Genomic DNA, 16,399 nt, shown 5'->3' with positions numbered 1-16,399 from the left:
ACAAGAGTTGCTTAAGCTCTATGCACCATTTCCCCAACTGCTCAATGGTGCTGTGGGGAAGAAAATATACTCCAAGTTCCTAGACTTGTTTGCATCTCTGCATGTGAACATACCATTCATCAAGGCCATCCAACAAATGCTTGCATTCATCAAGTATATGAAGGAACTTCTTCCCAGGAAAAGCTCACTCAAAGGAGGACAAACTATAGTGTTGAACAAGGAATGTAGTGCCCTTATTCAACCTAAGTTGCCTGCAAAAAGAAAAGACCCAGGGAGTTTTCACATCCCCTGTGCCATAGGAGAAACAATGTTCGATAGAGCACTCTGTGATTTGGGGGCAAGCATCAACTTTCTGCCATTATCCTTGGTAAAGAGGCTGCAAATCAATGAGATAATGCCCACAGATGTGGTCATCAGATTGGCTGACAAGAGTCAAAAGCAAGCAATAGGAGTGGTGGAAAATGTGTTGCTAAAGGTTGGAAAATACTTTCTCCCAACAGACTTTGTCATCCTGGACATGGAAGAGAGTCACACTCACCCAATCATATTGGGAAGACCCTTCCTAGCTACAGCCAGAGCACTCAAAGATGTGTAGCAAGGGGAGCTAATATTGAGGATCCATGATGAACGACTCAGCTTTAATATCTTCAAATTCTCACAAGAAGCAGACCAAGAGCACAAGGAACCAAGCAAAGATCATAATGAGATGTTGAAGGAGGAAGGAAGCACTGAAGCACACCCAACCTATCTGGAGACCCCTTTGGTTGATAAACAAGGGAAACAGCAACCACCACAGCTCAAGGAAAAGTTGGAGGAACCTAAACCTCTAGAGGGATGTGAAGACAACATCAAAACCCCCTTAGAGGAAAAAGTTATCAAGAGCAAGGCAATATCAAATGACACAAGGAAGAAGGTACCAAGGAGGTAGAGGAACAAAAAGATCCCTACGGAAGACTTTTCTCCAGGGGATAGAGTGATCTCAGCTTACTTCCCAGATATTCCCCCTAATCTCCATACTGTACCATCTCAGTTACCTAAAGTCTTCACAATCAACAGAGTTCTTTCCCTGGAACATGTAGAGATCATTGATACAACCAATGGATACAAGTCCACAGCAAGAGGGGAGGACTTCAAGCATTATCAACCACCCTGATGAGGGAGAAACGTTAAGCTAGTGACGCTAAAGAAGCGCTTCATGGGAGGCAACCCACGTTTTATATGCTTTTAGAAGATAGTGAATAAGTCAACATTTATGAATTCCAACCCAAACTTGACAAATACTTGGTGAAAACCTTCTTGTGCAGCATATAGTGAGGAACAAGTTTGGTGTTCAAAGCAAACCAAGATGCTTGCTAGTATTGGGAGCTTTGAACAAAAACTTTTCATCACAGTGCTCCAAACTAAGTTTGGTGTCACCCCATGGTGCCACCAAAATGCACATAAGGACCCACCAATAGTTAGTTAGTTAGTTGAAATTCATAAATAAACAATCTAATCTTTTCTTTTCTTTATTAGTTATAGCCGTAAAGGCTAAATTGTCTTTTTAAATATTATGTTTTACTTTTCTTATTTCATCTTTATAGGGAAAAGAAAAGGAGCATTGATGGGGATTGATTAGACAATTAAATGGGGGAGGTTCGACCACTTCATGAAGAGAACTACACACTTGTCTCAAGAAGGAACGCATGGGGAAACGTTGCCATGCAACATTGAAGAAAGGAGACCCTTGAAGACCGAACCATTCACTCTTATTAAGTGATGATCCTTGTCCTTCCTTCATGCACAACCCCAACCGTCCATCAAGCAACCATTCTTGCAATCCACACCTTCCGTTCTCTCATGATCTCCCTATATAAGGGAACCTTAATGCAGCCTCACTCCTCACATTCAAATCCCCACTCTCCACACTTCATACTTTTGGCGCGCTAAACCCCTTCATCACAATTTGTCCTAGCCAACCCATTCTTCACCTATCCATATCCTCAAATCACCTCAAAACAGCAACTCAAATTCATGGCATCATCAAGCTCAAAGAGGCAAAAGAGAAAGGAACCCATGGAGAGTGTTCCATTCGATGAGAAGAGATTCAAAACTGCCTTTCATGAACATGAATTTGAGCGGATAAGGGTCAGAAAGATATTGCCAGAATTAATCTTCTAAATCAATGCAAATGAGTCACCACAGATTCGGGAGAAAATCAAAGAGAGAGGGTGGCAATTGCTCACAAGTCCAGAGGGGAAGATTAATGGAAACCTCATCAAAGAATTCTATGCAAATGTAGTGAGAGAAGACAAGACCAAGGCCCCAACCTTCAAAAGCTATGTGAGAGGAAAGGAGGTGGACTTCAGCCCAAATGCCATAACAAGAGCTCTTCCCCTGAAATCACCTCATTTTGATAAGGCCAGCTATCAGGAAAGAATAAGTAAAAGCCCTGACAACGATGAGCTCACAGAGATAGTGACGGACATCTGTGTTATAGCAGCTGATTGGGAGAGGTACGCAGATGGGAGACCTAAGTTCATCAAGAGGGGAGACCTTAGCCCTGAAGCCAAGGGGTGGTTTGAACTCGTAAGGAGGTCCATTCTACCAGCTGCAAATAATTCAGAGGTAAACATCAATCGAGCTACTATGGTGCATTGCTTAGTACAGGGTGGGGAGATCAATGTGCATGAACTCATCGCTGAGGGGATTCAAGATTCAGCTGAGAAGGCTGATTCAGGTGCCAGGCTCTGGTACCCTAGCACCATTCACAGGTTGTGCAACAAGGCCAAGGTAGTATTTGAGGACAGCAATCCAGACTGGGTGAACCCAGGGAGGCCAGTTACACTCGAGCGATTGGTCTATACCACACTTGCTCAGCAACTAAGAAGGCCACATATAGGAAAGCAAAAAGCCAAGGAAGGAACTCATCAACAGGAATATCATCAGGAAGAATATCAACAAGAAGAGCATCATGACCCAGCCAACTTAAATATGACTCACCTTCTAAGAGCCATTGAGGATTTGGGAATGAGACATATGGAGGGACAAGAGCAAATACTTTACATTCAGTCTAACTGGATGAGACAACAAGAAGAGTGGCAGAAACAGCACATGGAGCAGTAACAGGAGCAATACTCCCAACTCACTCAAGCCATCCACCAAGTTACTGAGAGGCAAGAGCGTCAAGATAAACGCCTTCAAGAACTCAACCGGCGGCAATTAGCTCAAATGAAATCATTCAATGAGTTCAATGTGTTGAATGAAGGAAGGTAGTTACATAGGGAGGAGTTTAACGTAAACACTCAGGCCAGGTTGAACTACATGTCCAGCAATATGCATCATCTACATTATGCCATTCCCACATATGATGAGGTCCAAAAAGAGTTTGTTGAACAAGAAGAAAGGAAGGTGAAACAGCAGAAGGACACACTAAAGAAGAAGATGGAAGATGCTGGCTTCTGGAAGAAACTGCTTGGGAAAGGCAAAGGAAGTGGGAGCACAAGCACTCAAGAAAAACACCAAGAGGACAAGCAAGAAGGAGAGCATGGGCAACCACATGAGTAAAAGGTGGTGGAGCTCCTTCTTTGGTCTCTCTTTTTCCATTTTGAAATAAGGAAGATCTTGTATGAAATAAAACATGCTTCCATACTAGTTTGAACAACTTTCAATTATGCAATTTAAGTTTTCTGTTGAAAAAGTCTATGCTTGCTAGTCTTTATGTTACTGCATCATACCATTACTTATTGTATGCTTGTCTTTTAAATCAAATGAAAAGAGAATGTTTATGTTATAAAAGACCAGAGTGGAGTTCATGATATGGAGGTGCATTCATGAGTCTTTGGTGTGATCATAAGTTAGCTAAGTTGGTTCAACCATAAGGTGGGAAGACAACTATCTGTCCTGAGTACTTTGCTTTGAATATACCCATGAGACTAAGTAAATAACAAGATCCTAATAAGAGAAAGGGAAAGAACACTTAAAGTGAAAAACAAAAGAAAAAGAGTAAGCAATAAGGCTAGGCACCAATGGTTTTAATCTTGAGGCATGTGTCTGTGGTGTTCCTGTGAGAGGGATTTACTTGGATAAATAAGCTCTTAGGGGTGCCTTATCACTTGGTAACTTGGGTTAACTAACTCGAGATTATCAGCTGAAAATTCACTATCAAGAGTAACCCTCACTACAGAGCATTTAGTAACCCAAAGAGGTGCTGGACACCAAGGTCTCAAGAAGGAAAATAAATGAACCAGATGCCTGTAGTGTGTATGTATGGGGGAGAGACTTGAGGGAGTAAGTCCTTAGGGGTGTCTCAACACCTAGCACCTTGAACCAACTGGTTCGGTAGTGTTGGCTGAAAGCTTATCTTAAAAAGTTGCCCCCTTACGGAGCACCTAGCCTGAAGAACACAAATAAGCCCTGAAATGACAATAAAAGGATCAATAAAAGTCTCATGGGATGTAAGCAAAGCCAGTGTTTTTAGGACATGAAAAAGGTCTGAAAGCCAGTAACGGAATGAACCTAAGTTGCTATGCATGAAACCACCATAAAATCAGTGACATGACTTCCACAAGAATGACTCATTTCTCTTGACATTCCATTCATTATTCTCTTGTTCCAGTACTTGCTTAGGGACAAGCAAGCTTTAAGTTTGGTGTTGTGATGCCAGGGCATCTTGGCCAGTTTCATTGACCTTTTCTTTACTATTTTTAGGGTAGTTTCATGCATTTCCTTAGGAAATAAGCTAGTTTTGGGTGGATATTCACTTATACCTTGATTCAAGCATACATTGTGCATTTTACATGATTTCATGAGGATTGCGCATGAGTTTAGTGACAAATTGTATGTTGCATTACCCATGACTTGGACTAGAACTTTGATGCACTCTATTGCTTGATTTCAGGACCAAAGGAAGCAAGGAAGAACCACTTAGCAGTCACGTTAATCTAATTAACGTTACCACTAACGTGGAATGGGAGGTAACTTGCAAAGTTAATAAGAAAAGTGATTGCCAATAACGCTCTCGAAGCCATCATTGCCCACGTTAAGAGTCACGTTAACTAGGTTAACGTGAACTCTAACGTGAAGAAGGGACTTTGAGCCAACGTTAGTGACACTTAACATTATCACTAACGTTGGCCAATGATCATAAGTGGCCACGTTAGAGTCCACGTTAACTTAGTTAACGTGGCCTCTAATGTTAAAAGGGGAAAGGAAGCCAATGTTAGTGACACTCAACATTGTCACTAACGTTGGCCTAAGGTGAAATGTACCACGTTAACTCCCACGTTAACTTGGTTAATGTGGGAGCTAACGCAAGAGGCAAAGGAGGTCGACAACGTTAGTGACACACAACATTGTCACTAACGTTGGAAGCACCCACAAAACCCCCAAAGAGCCACGTTAACTTCCACTTTAACTTAGTAAACGTGGAAGCTAACGTTGATGAGTGAAAGATGAGCCAACGTTAGTGACACTCAACATTGTCACTAACGTTGGGGATGGCTAAGAATGGCCACGTTAGAAGCCACGTTAACCTAGTTAACGTGGACTCTAACGTGAGACAGGGGGGCACATTGGAACGTTAGTGACAATGTTGAGTGTCACTAACATTCTCGAAGGTTGGCAAGGCCACGTTAGAAGTCACGTTAACCTAGTTAACGTGGACTCTAACGTGAGACATAGGGGCACATTGGAACGTTAGTGACAATGTTGAGTGTCACTAACGTTCTCGAAGGTTGGCAAGGCCACGTTAGAAGCCACGTTAACCTAGTTAACGTGGACTCTAACGTGAGACATAGGGGCACATTGGAACGTTAGTGACAATGTTAAGTGTCACTAACATTCTCGAAGGTTGGCAAGGCCACGTTAGAAGCCACGTTAACCTAGTTAACATGGGCTCTAACGTGAGGCAAAGGGGTACATTGGAACGTTAGTGACAATGTTGAGTGTCACTAACGTTCTCGAACTCATACTTTCACTAAAACGTTAACACCCTGACAAACCCCAATTTGACGGTTTATTTTGTATTGAATTTAAAGTATTTTGATAACCTTTTGTCACATTTAGCCTAGGAATTAGCATGGTTTTGTTATCTCTCCCATATTTGTGCCGAAGTGTAAAAACATGCTTTTTAAGCCTTATTTTGATGAATTCTAGTTCTTCTTCGATTCCATAAGATGCCTTGATGTGTTTGCTAGTAATCTCAGGATTGAAGTAGGCTAAGCATGGATCAAAAGAAGTAAGGAAGAAAGCATGCAAGTGGAGAGAAGCACAAAAAGCCAAAGAATACATCAAGGCCATGCACGCGCACGCGCACAAGGCGCTCGCGCGCACATTGCGAAACAAGCCAGGGACGCGCACGCGTGCCGTGCGCGCACGCGTCGATGACGGCACATGACCTCACTAATGCAACACGTGCCTGGCGATTTGAGAGGGTTTCTGAACCCATTTTTGGCGCTAATTGCTAAAGGAAAGGAATAAAAGGATGAAGGGTTAAGGGGAAGGCATCACTTGTATCAATAGTCAATTAGGATTCAATTAGGAAGCATATAGAACTTACTTAGGATTAGTTTTAGTTTTCTAGAGAGAGAAGCTCTAACTTCTCTCTAGAATTAGGATTAGGATTAGGTTTAGTTCTTAGATCTAGGTTTTAATCTTTGCTTTCTTCTACTTCTATCTTTCAATTCTTTGTAGTTACATTCATCTCTCTTCCATTCTTATGTTGCAATTTCCTTTATATTGTTCTTGTATTTTGTTGTAGATCTACTTTTGTTCCTTCTACTCTCTTTCAATTCAATAAAGGTAATTCATAATAAATGTGTTTCTTTTAATTGTTGTTGTTAATTCCTTTCAATAATTGTTGTTAGATTTCATTCTTGTTGTCAATTTACTATGCTTTTCTTTTGTGCCTTCCAAGTGTTTGATGAAATGCTTGGTTGGTTTTTAGTGTAGGTTTTGTTCCTCTTGGCCTAGGTAGAGTAATTAGTGACTCTTGAGTTGTCTAATTCCTTTGTTGATTGATAATTGGAAGTTGCTAATTAATTTGAATACCTCTAAAGCTAGTCTTTCCTTTAGGAGTTGATTAGGGCTTGAGGAATCAAATTGATTCACTCACTTGACTTTCCTCCATGGTTAGAGGTTAATGATGCTACGATTTCAGGAAATTGCACGATCGGCAAAAATTCCTTCCGGCAAGTGCACCGGTTATCGTCAAGTAAAAACTCACAATAGAGTGAGGTCGAATCCCACAAGGATTGGTTGAGTGAGCAATTCGGATTAGAAGTGTGTTCTAGTTGAGCGGAATCAAGATTTAGATGAGAATTGCGGAATGTAAAATTGGTGGGAAACGTAAATGGCAAGAAATTGAAATTGCGGAATCTTAAATTGCATGAATTAAAGAGCGGGAAGCTAAATTGCTGAAATTAAAAAGGGATCGGGGTGATTGCATGAATTAAATTGCAGAATGTAAAGAGAAAGTGGTAGATCAGAAATGGGGAATTCATTGGGTTTCAGGAGATATTGAGATCTCCGAATCAAAACATTTTTATCCCTTCCTCAACCAATGCATTCATTGAATTTTGCTTGGCAATCTTATATGATTGGATCCCAATCCCTTGGCTCACCAATTCTCTCTAAAAACAAACAAATTCCCAATCCCTTGGTTTAAATGTTCATAAGAAGAGATGATGCTCGATCACTGATTATACCACACAGTTTCATGAACCACAATTTGGTAGGATTACATGTCACAATATCCATCCAAACCCCAATCCAATTCACTGTGAGAAAGCTTCTCTAGCATGAATCCTCCATTCCATTCCCAAGGTTCCGAAGGATTCCAATTATGGATAGTTTCTTTCCCAAGACAACTAACCAATGGAATTAGATCGAGAAGCTTTTTAACAAAATTCAAGAGAAAAGATTGAAGAAGAAGATAAAAACTATTATTGATTCATTGAATTACAATAGAGCTCCCTAACCCAATGAAAGGGGTTTAGTGAGTCATAGCTCTGAATTCAATTACAAAAAGTATGAAAACTCGAAAAATGATCCAAAGTCCCCTAACTAACTTAAATTCTATCCTATTTATACACTTTCTAAATTGAGCTTCTGTTGTGTTTCTTGGGCTTTGAGGCCTTTCCCTAATTTCCTTTCACTTTGGGTTTATGATCCATAATCCTGATGAGGCTGCTGATCCAATTCTGTAACATTCATTGAGCCAACTTAGTGATAATCAAGTAATGACACATGACTCAACAAATTGAAATTCCAGACTCATCAATTCTTCAGGCCCGATCCCATAAACCATGATATTCAATTGGGTTTTATACCAGAGTACGTTTAAGTTAATGTTTGTGCTCAAATGCTAACTTAAACTACAATATCTTTGGTCCAGAAACCTTTTCAAATAGTGGTGTTTAAGTTGCAGTTTAAGCTTAAACTGCAACTTAAACGCCAGACACTTCTGGAGGTGGTATAACTCAAGCACGTTTAAGCTTCAGTTTAAGGTTAAACTGAAGCTTAAACGTGGAAATGGAAGAAAGCAACCCCGGAGGGTAAAGTAGTCGAACACGTTTAAGCTTCAGTTTAAGGTTAAACTGAAGCTTAAACGTGGAAATGGAAGAAAGCAACCCTGGAGTGTGGAATGGTCGAACACGTTTAAGCTTCAGTTTAAGGTTAAACTGAAGCTTAAACGTGGAAATGAAGAAAGCAACCCTGGAGGAGAATTTGGTCGAACATGTTTAAGCTCCAGTTTAAGGTTAAACTGAAGCTTAAACGTGGAAATGAAGAAAGCAACCCTGGAGGAGAATTTGGTCGAACACGTTTAAGCTCCAGTTTAAGGTTAAACTGGAGCTTAAACGTGGAAATGGCTCCCTGGTGCATTTTTCATTTCTGGCGTTTAACTTCCAGTTTAAGGTTAAACTGGAGGTTAAACGCCACTTTCAGCTTTTCCTCAGCTTTCATGATTTTGGCGTTTAAGCTCCAGTTTAAGCTTAAACTGGAGCTTAAACGCCACTGATGGTTCCCAGCATTATATGGCTTGGTAGTTTAAGTTCCAGTTTAAGCTTAAACTGGAACTTAAACTCCACATGTGATATTCAAGCTTCCTTTATTGATTTTGTTGCTTCCTTGCCTAGCCTCTTCTTCCCTGAAATCATCCAAACAACTGCATCAAAGTCTTGCAAAATTTCATGAGAAATCTTCCATTCATAGCATTCAATTAATATAACTAAAAACTCATGGAATTTGCATCAAAATCATACTGTTTGGATGGTTCATTGCTTTGTTATTCATTTAACCATTCTTGGTTACTTTAAGCTCAAGAAAATGCATAAAACAACTAAAACTAACAGAAAAATGCTAGTGAAACTATCCTAAGATGCCTTGGCATCACAACACCAAACTTAATACTTGCTTGTCCCTAAGCAAGTCCTGAGTTATTTGAGAAGAAAGTATGAAACAGAAAGCAATTACATTGGCTATATTAGCAAGCATTTGAAGTTCATCAGAAGGGTTTTATGCAGAAAGTTGCAGCATCACTTTTTCATTCTTATCAGGTAAGATTATCACTTTTTCATTGCATCCATCAAACACTGCTATGGCCTCATGTTATTCTTATGTCCTTGGCACTTTTCCCTTCTTTGTTTTTCTTTTTCTTAGAGCTCCTTTGCTCCTTGTTTGCTCAGTGTCATGTGTTGCACAAGCCTTTGGCATTTTCTTTTTCTTATCAGTGCACTACACATATCCACTACAGGCATTTTAGTTCACATTTCTTCTTGAGACATTGGTGCCCAGCACCTCTTTGTGTGACTAAATGTTTTGTATTTAGGTTGCTCTTGATAATGGACTTTTGGTTGATAATCCCGGGTTAGTTAACCCAAGTTACCAAGTGTTGAAACACTCCTCAGAACCTATTCATCCAAGCATATCCTTAATACATAAACACCACAGGCATTTGTCTCAGAAGTTCAAACCATTGGTGCCTAGCTTATTTTCTCAATTTTTTTTTTGCTTTTTGGTTGCCCTTTTTCAGTGGCTTTTTCTTCTTCTTTTTCTTTCTTTTTCATGGCCAAAGACATTTATTCATCAAGATCCATAGACAGTATTCAAACTTCTACACAAAAATGATAATTCTACACTCAATTTCCAGTGATCTGACTAAACAATCAAGCATGCATACCACCACTTAATTCTACTTGATTTGTCACTAATTGAGCCAAGTTACTTTTGTTCAAACTTTTCTTTTATTTTTGGAAACAGAACAAGCATGGCAAGCATTCGTTTAAGAAGGTGAAGTTATATCCAAACATCTAGGCATTCACTTTATTCAAAGCAGTAAACCAACACTCATACTAAAAACTTCACATTCCAGAAAGATTCAACAATTACAGTTTAAACCAGAACAAGCATGCTTTTGTTTGCCTTTTAAAAAATGGTCAAGGAACAACACCACCTTGTGAAATTTCTTGTTTTCTCTTTGTTGCCAGGAAACAATTTGATTTCTCCTTCTTCTCCTAGTTGTTGCTTCATGTTCTTTCTAAGATCCTTGTTTCCTTTCCTGCAAAGAGTGATGAAGTTGCTTGCTTCTCAAGCACTTGAGTGGTTAGCTCAACTATGTATGGGCAAGTGTCTGAGTCTTAAGTTGGTGTGTGAACACCAAACTTAGTCTCCTACTTACTCCTCTGCTCTTTGAATCCTTGAATTCTCCTTGGAATGAAGTTGCTGCTAAGGATTTTAAGCATTTCTGTGATTGCTTAGAATGGTTGTTCCTTTCATATAATTCAAAGGTTGTTGTGTTCAGTTGATTTGTATGGTGGAACACCAAACTTAGAGTCACACATTCCCTTTTGAATTATTGATCCACGAATTCATTGTTTGGTGTGAAACACCAAACTTAATTCTTTGCAATGCACAGAAACTACTTCACCTTTTTATTGAAACAAATAAAAGAAAAAGCAAAGGAGTATTACCTCAGGTTGGGTTACCTCCCAACAAGCGCTTCTTTAACGTCATTAGCTTGACGGTCAGCTTCCTCAGTTGAGGTGATATTTAACCTTGTCCTTCTCCTCCACATCTCCCAAGTAATGTTTGAGTCTTTGACCATTCACAGTGAAGGTTCGTTGTGACTTTTCTTCCATGATTTCTACTTGTCCATATTGGGAGACCTTGGTGACAAGGAATGGTCCAGACCACCTTGATTTTAGCTTCCCTGGAAATAGCTTCATCCTAGAATTGTAGAGCAATACTTTTTGTCCCTCTTCAAATTTCCTTGGGGCTATGTTGCTGTCATGCTTCTTCTTTGCTCTTTCTTTGTAAATTTTGGCATTCTCATAAGCTTCAGCTCTGAATTCTTCCAACTCTTGAATTTGCAACATCCTTCTTTCTCCAGCAGCTTTGCTGTCCAAGTTCAAGAGTTTCAAGGCCCAGAATGCCTTGTGCTCCAACTCCAGTGGCAAATGGCAAGCTTTTCCATATACTAGTTGGTAAGGAGACATTCCAATTGGTGTTTTGAAAGCTGTCCTATATGCCCAAAGAGCATTATCTAGCTTAATCGACCAGTCCTTCCTTGAAGTTCCCACAGTCTTTTCCAGGATTCTTTTGAGTTCCCTATTAGATATTTCGGCTTGCCCACTTGTCTGTGGATGGTATGGTGTGGCTACCTTGTGTTTGACTCCATATTTTAGAAGCAATGCCTCTAATGGTTTGTTGCAGAAGTGGCTTCCTCCATCACTGATGATTGCTCTTGGAACCCCAAAACGGCAAAAAATGTGTTTTCTGAGGAAGTTCATGACTACCTTATTATCATTGGTTGGAGTTGCTATTGCTTCAACCCATTTGGAGACATAGTCTACTGCCACAAGAATGTAATTATTTGAGTATGAGGTGGGAAAGGGTCCCATGAAATCTATCCCCCATACATCAAACAATTCAAGTTCCAGAATGAACTGTTGTGGCATTTCATTTCTTCTTGGCAGGTTCCCCGCTTTCTGGCATTCATGGCAGTGCTTCACTAGTTCCTTTGCATCTTTGAAGATAGTGGGCCAATAAAAACCACACTGCAAAACCTTAGCTGCTGTTCTTTCTCCTGCAAAATGTCCTCCATAAGTGGAGCCATGGCAGTCCCATAAGACTTCCCTTCCTTCTTCCTCTGATATGCATCTTCTGAGTATGCCATCCGAACATTTTTTGAACAAGTATGGTTCGTCCCAGATGAAGTATTTGGCATCATTTACCAATTTCTTCCTTTGATGCTTGTTAAATTCCAACGGCGAACTCCCAGTGGCCTTGAAGTTTGCTATGTCTGCAAACCAGGGTGCTTTGTGAATTACCATGAGTTGTTCATCAAGAAAGCACTCATTTATATGTGTGCTTTGTGTGCTTCCTTCTTCACATGGTATCCTTGATAAATGGTCTGCCACATTGTTCTCTACACCCTTCTTGTCTTTGATTTCAATGTCAAATTCCTGCAACAAAAGAACCCATCTAATAAGTCTTGGTTTGGATTCTTGTTTAGCAAGTAAGAATTTTAAAGCTGAATGATCAGTGAAGACAATGACTTTAGATCCAATGAGATAGGATCTAAATTTGTCAAATGCAAAGACTATTGCCAAGAGTTCTTTTTCAGTGGTTGTGTAATTCCTTTGGTTATCATTCAAGACTTTACTGGCATAATAAATCACATGTACCAAATTGTCTTTCCTTTGTCCTAACACTGCCCCAATAGCAAGGTCTGATGCATCACACATCAGTTCAAAAGGTAAGTTCCAATCAGGTGGGGCAATGATAGGTGCAGAGGAAAGTTTTTGCTTCAAAAGTTCATAGGCTAGCATGCAATTTTTATCAAATACAAAGGGTGTATCAGAGACAAGCAAGTTACTCAAAGGTTTGGCTATTTTAGAAAAGTCTCTAATAAACCTTCTGTAAAAGCCAGCGTGTCCCAAAAAACTCCTAACTGCCTTGACATTACTTCGTGGAGGTAGTTTTTCAATGAGTTCCACCTTAGCTCTGTCCACCTCAATGCCTCTATTAGAGATTTTGTGGCCAAGGACTATTCCTTCTGTGACCATGAAATGACACTTTTCCCAGTTTAATACTAGGTTGGTCTCTTGGCATCTCTTAAGCACCAAGGCAAGGTGGTGTAGGCAGCTAGGAAAAGAATCTCCAAACACAGAAAAATCATCCATGAAAACCTCAATAAATTTTTCAATCATGTCCGAAAAGATGGACAGCATGCATCTTTGGAAAGTGGCAGGTGCATTGCACAATCCAAAGGGCATGCGTCTATAAGCAAAAACTCCATATGGACAAACAAATGATGTTTTCTCTTGATCTCTTGGATCAACTACTATCTGATTATAGCCTGAGTATCCATCCAGAAAGCAATAGTAAGCATGTCCTGCAAGCCTTTCAAGCATCTGATCCATGAATGGGAGTGGGAAATGATCTTTTCTGGTGGCTTCATTGAGCTTCCTGTAGTCTATGCACATCCTCCACCCAGTGACAGTTCTTGTGGGTATGAGTTCGTTCCTCTCATTTGGCACCACAGTTATGCCACCTTTCTTGGGAACTACATGGATGGGACTAACCCATGGGCTATCAGAAATGGGGTAGATTACCCCTGCCTGCCATAACTTCATGACCTCCTTTTGTACCACTTCTTTCATGGCGGGATTCAATCTTCTCTGAGCTTGAATGGAGGGTCTAGCATCCTCTTCTAACAAGATTTTATGCATGCATATGGATGAACTTATCCCTTTCAAATCAGCTAGGGTCCATCCAATGGCATCTTGATGAGTTTGTAGCACCTTGATCAATTCTTTTTCCTGTTCTTGGCTCAGGGCAGAGCTAATGATAACAGGATGGCTCTCATCACTACCCAAGTATGCATACTTGAGATTAGGGGGCAATGCTTTGAGCTCAGGTGTTGGTGCTTCCTTCTCTTCTTTCACTCTTTCTGGCATGCTTGGCATGGTTGTTTCAGCAGCCTTGATGTCACTAACTTCAATATCCTTGGTGAACTCCTCCTCTGCCACTTCCTTTGTTGTTTCCTCAAAGGTTTCTTGTACTGCAATGTCCACTACATCCACCCTCATGCATTCCTTTAGTGATTCTGATGGATAGCTCATTGCCTTGAATACGTTAAACACCAATTGCTCATCATGTAGTCTAAGAGTGAGTTCACCCTTTTGGACATCTATGATGGCTCCACCAGTAGCCAGGAAGGGTCTTCCCAGGATTATCGAAGCTTTGGCTTCTTCCTCCATATCTAACACCACAAAATCGGCAGGAAATATAAAATCTCCCACTTTCACCAACAAATCCTCAACTATCCCATGAGGGAATTTAAAAGTTCGATCTGCCAATTGGAGGGCCATTCTTGTTGGTTTGGCTTCCTCAATCTTCATTCTTCTCATCATTGTTAGAGACATCAAATTGATACTGGCCCCTAAGTCACACAAGGCCTTCTCCACCATAACTTCTCCTATGATGCAGGGGATTTGGAAACTGCCTGGATCCTTCAATTTCTGAGGCAATTTGTGTTGAATGATGGCACTGCATTCTTCAGTCAACAACACAGTTTCCTCATTTCTCCAGCTTCTCTTCTTGGTCATTAATTCCTTTAAGAATTTTGCATAGAGTGGCATTTGCTCTATTGCCTCAGCAAACGGAATGTTGATTTGAAGCTTCTTGAAAATCTCCAAAAATCTGGAGAATTGGCCATCCTTTTCACTTTTCATCAAACGTTGAGGATATGATGCTTTGGGTGTATAAGGCTTCAGGACCTCTTGTTCTTTTCCTTTTGTTGCAGACGGTGTAAAAGATTGTCCCTGTTCCTTGTCTCTCACATTTTCCTTTGCTTCATCCTCTGTGGTTTCCTTTGAGATCTCCTTTAGCTTTCTTCCACTTCTGAGGGTTATGGCCTTACATTCTTCCCTTGCAATAGCCTTGGCAGCATGAGAAATGCTTGGCCCAGGGGTTTGCTTAGACAAATACCCAATTTGATTTTCTAGCTTCTGGATGGCAGCTCCTTGGTTTTGCAAGTTAGAATTTACTTCTTCCTTAAAGGCTTTCAATTCGGTTATGTCTTGACCCATGGTTGCAAGCATACCTTCTATCCTGTTTAATTGATCTTGAAATTATTTGTTCGGATTAGGTTGGGCAGGCTGATTATTTAGGCCATGATATGGTGGTTGGGAGTAAGTGTTTTGTGTGCCTTGGTATGATCTTTGGTTGGAGTTTTGGTATGTGGAATTGTTATGTTGGTTGGGGTTGTAAGGTTTGTGGTTTTGTGGTTGGGTTTGCTGGTTTCTCCACCCAAAGTTTGGGTGGTTTTTCCAGCCTGGGTTGTAAGTGTTGGAATGTGGATCATATGGTTGCCTTTGTTGATTTCCCACATAGTTGGCCTCTTCCCAATCACCTCCTTCAGTGCTTACTTCCTCTTGATCTTGTGTGTGTATTGCAGCCACTTGATTTGTTTCTAGTTTCCTGGTGAGCTCTGCTAGTTGCTTGGCAAACACCTTGTTTTAGGCTAGAATTGTATCAACATGGTTCAGCTCCATGACTCCCTTAGTGTTGTGTCTCTCTGAAGCATAGTAGTACTCATTCTCAGCCACTGTCTCAATCACTTCAATGGCTTCTTCCACAGTCTTTTTCCTATTCAATGAACGTCCTGATGAATGGTCTATAGCCTTCCTTGATTCATAAGAAAGTCCATCATAGAAAATATGCAATTGCACCCAGTCATGGAACATGTCTGGTGGGCATTTCCTTGTCAAATCCTTGAACCTCTCCCATGCCTCGTAGAGAGTTTCACCATCTTGTTGTCTAAAAGTCTGAACCTCAGATTGAAGCCTCTTGACCTTTTGTGGGGGGTAGAAACGTGCCAGAAACTTGCTTTCCACCTCATCCCAGGTTGTTAGGCTCCCCCTTGGGAATGATTCCAGCCACTTAGCTGCCTTGTCCCTAAGTGAAAATGGGAACAAGAGCAGTTTATAGGCATCTTTCTGGACTCCATTGGACTTCACAGTGTCGCAAATTCTCAGGAATTTTGTGAGATGTTGGTTTGGATCTTCATTAGCACTCCCACCAAATGAACAATGATTCTCCACCAGTGATATTAGCTGTGGTTTAAGTTCAAAATTGTTGGCCTGAATGGGTGGTTTCTGAATGCTGCTACCACAATTCCCAGAGGTTGGGTTTATGTATGAACCAAGAACCCTCCTCTCGGGAATGGCATTGTTTCCATCAGCTCTCTCATGGTTGTGAACTTCTCTATCCATGTTGAGATCTAGAGCTTCCTCAAAATTGTCCTCAGATTCTCCTTCAGATTCTTCTTCTCCCAGTACTCTCTTCCCTCTTGCTTCCCTTCTAAGTTTATGAAGGGTCCTCTCTGGTTCGGTATATGGATGAGTTGATGTCT

At 40.6% G+C, this 16,399-nt stretch overlaps 1 non-coding gene across 1 annotated transcript; it reads left to right on the top strand.

Annotated features, from left to right (window-relative positions):
* Positions 1-15,729: 15,729 nt before the first annotated feature.
* LOC130937042 (small nucleolar RNA R71) lies at positions 15,730-15,833 on the top strand. Its single transcript, XR_009068280.1, has one exon. It is a non-coding gene; the product is annotated as a small nucleolar RNA R71 (small nucleolar RNA).
* Positions 15,834-16,399: the final 566 nt, after the last annotated feature.

The sequence above is a fragment of the Arachis stenosperma genome, chromosome 6, assembly GCF_014773155.1.
Source record: "Arachis stenosperma cultivar V10309 chromosome 6, arast.V10309.gnm1.PFL2, whole genome shotgun sequence".
NCBI lineage: Eukaryota > Viridiplantae > Streptophyta > Magnoliopsida > Fabales > Fabaceae > Arachis > Arachis stenosperma.
Note: the sequence above shows the minus strand (reverse complement) of the source record. Positions and strands in the feature narration are given on the sequence as shown.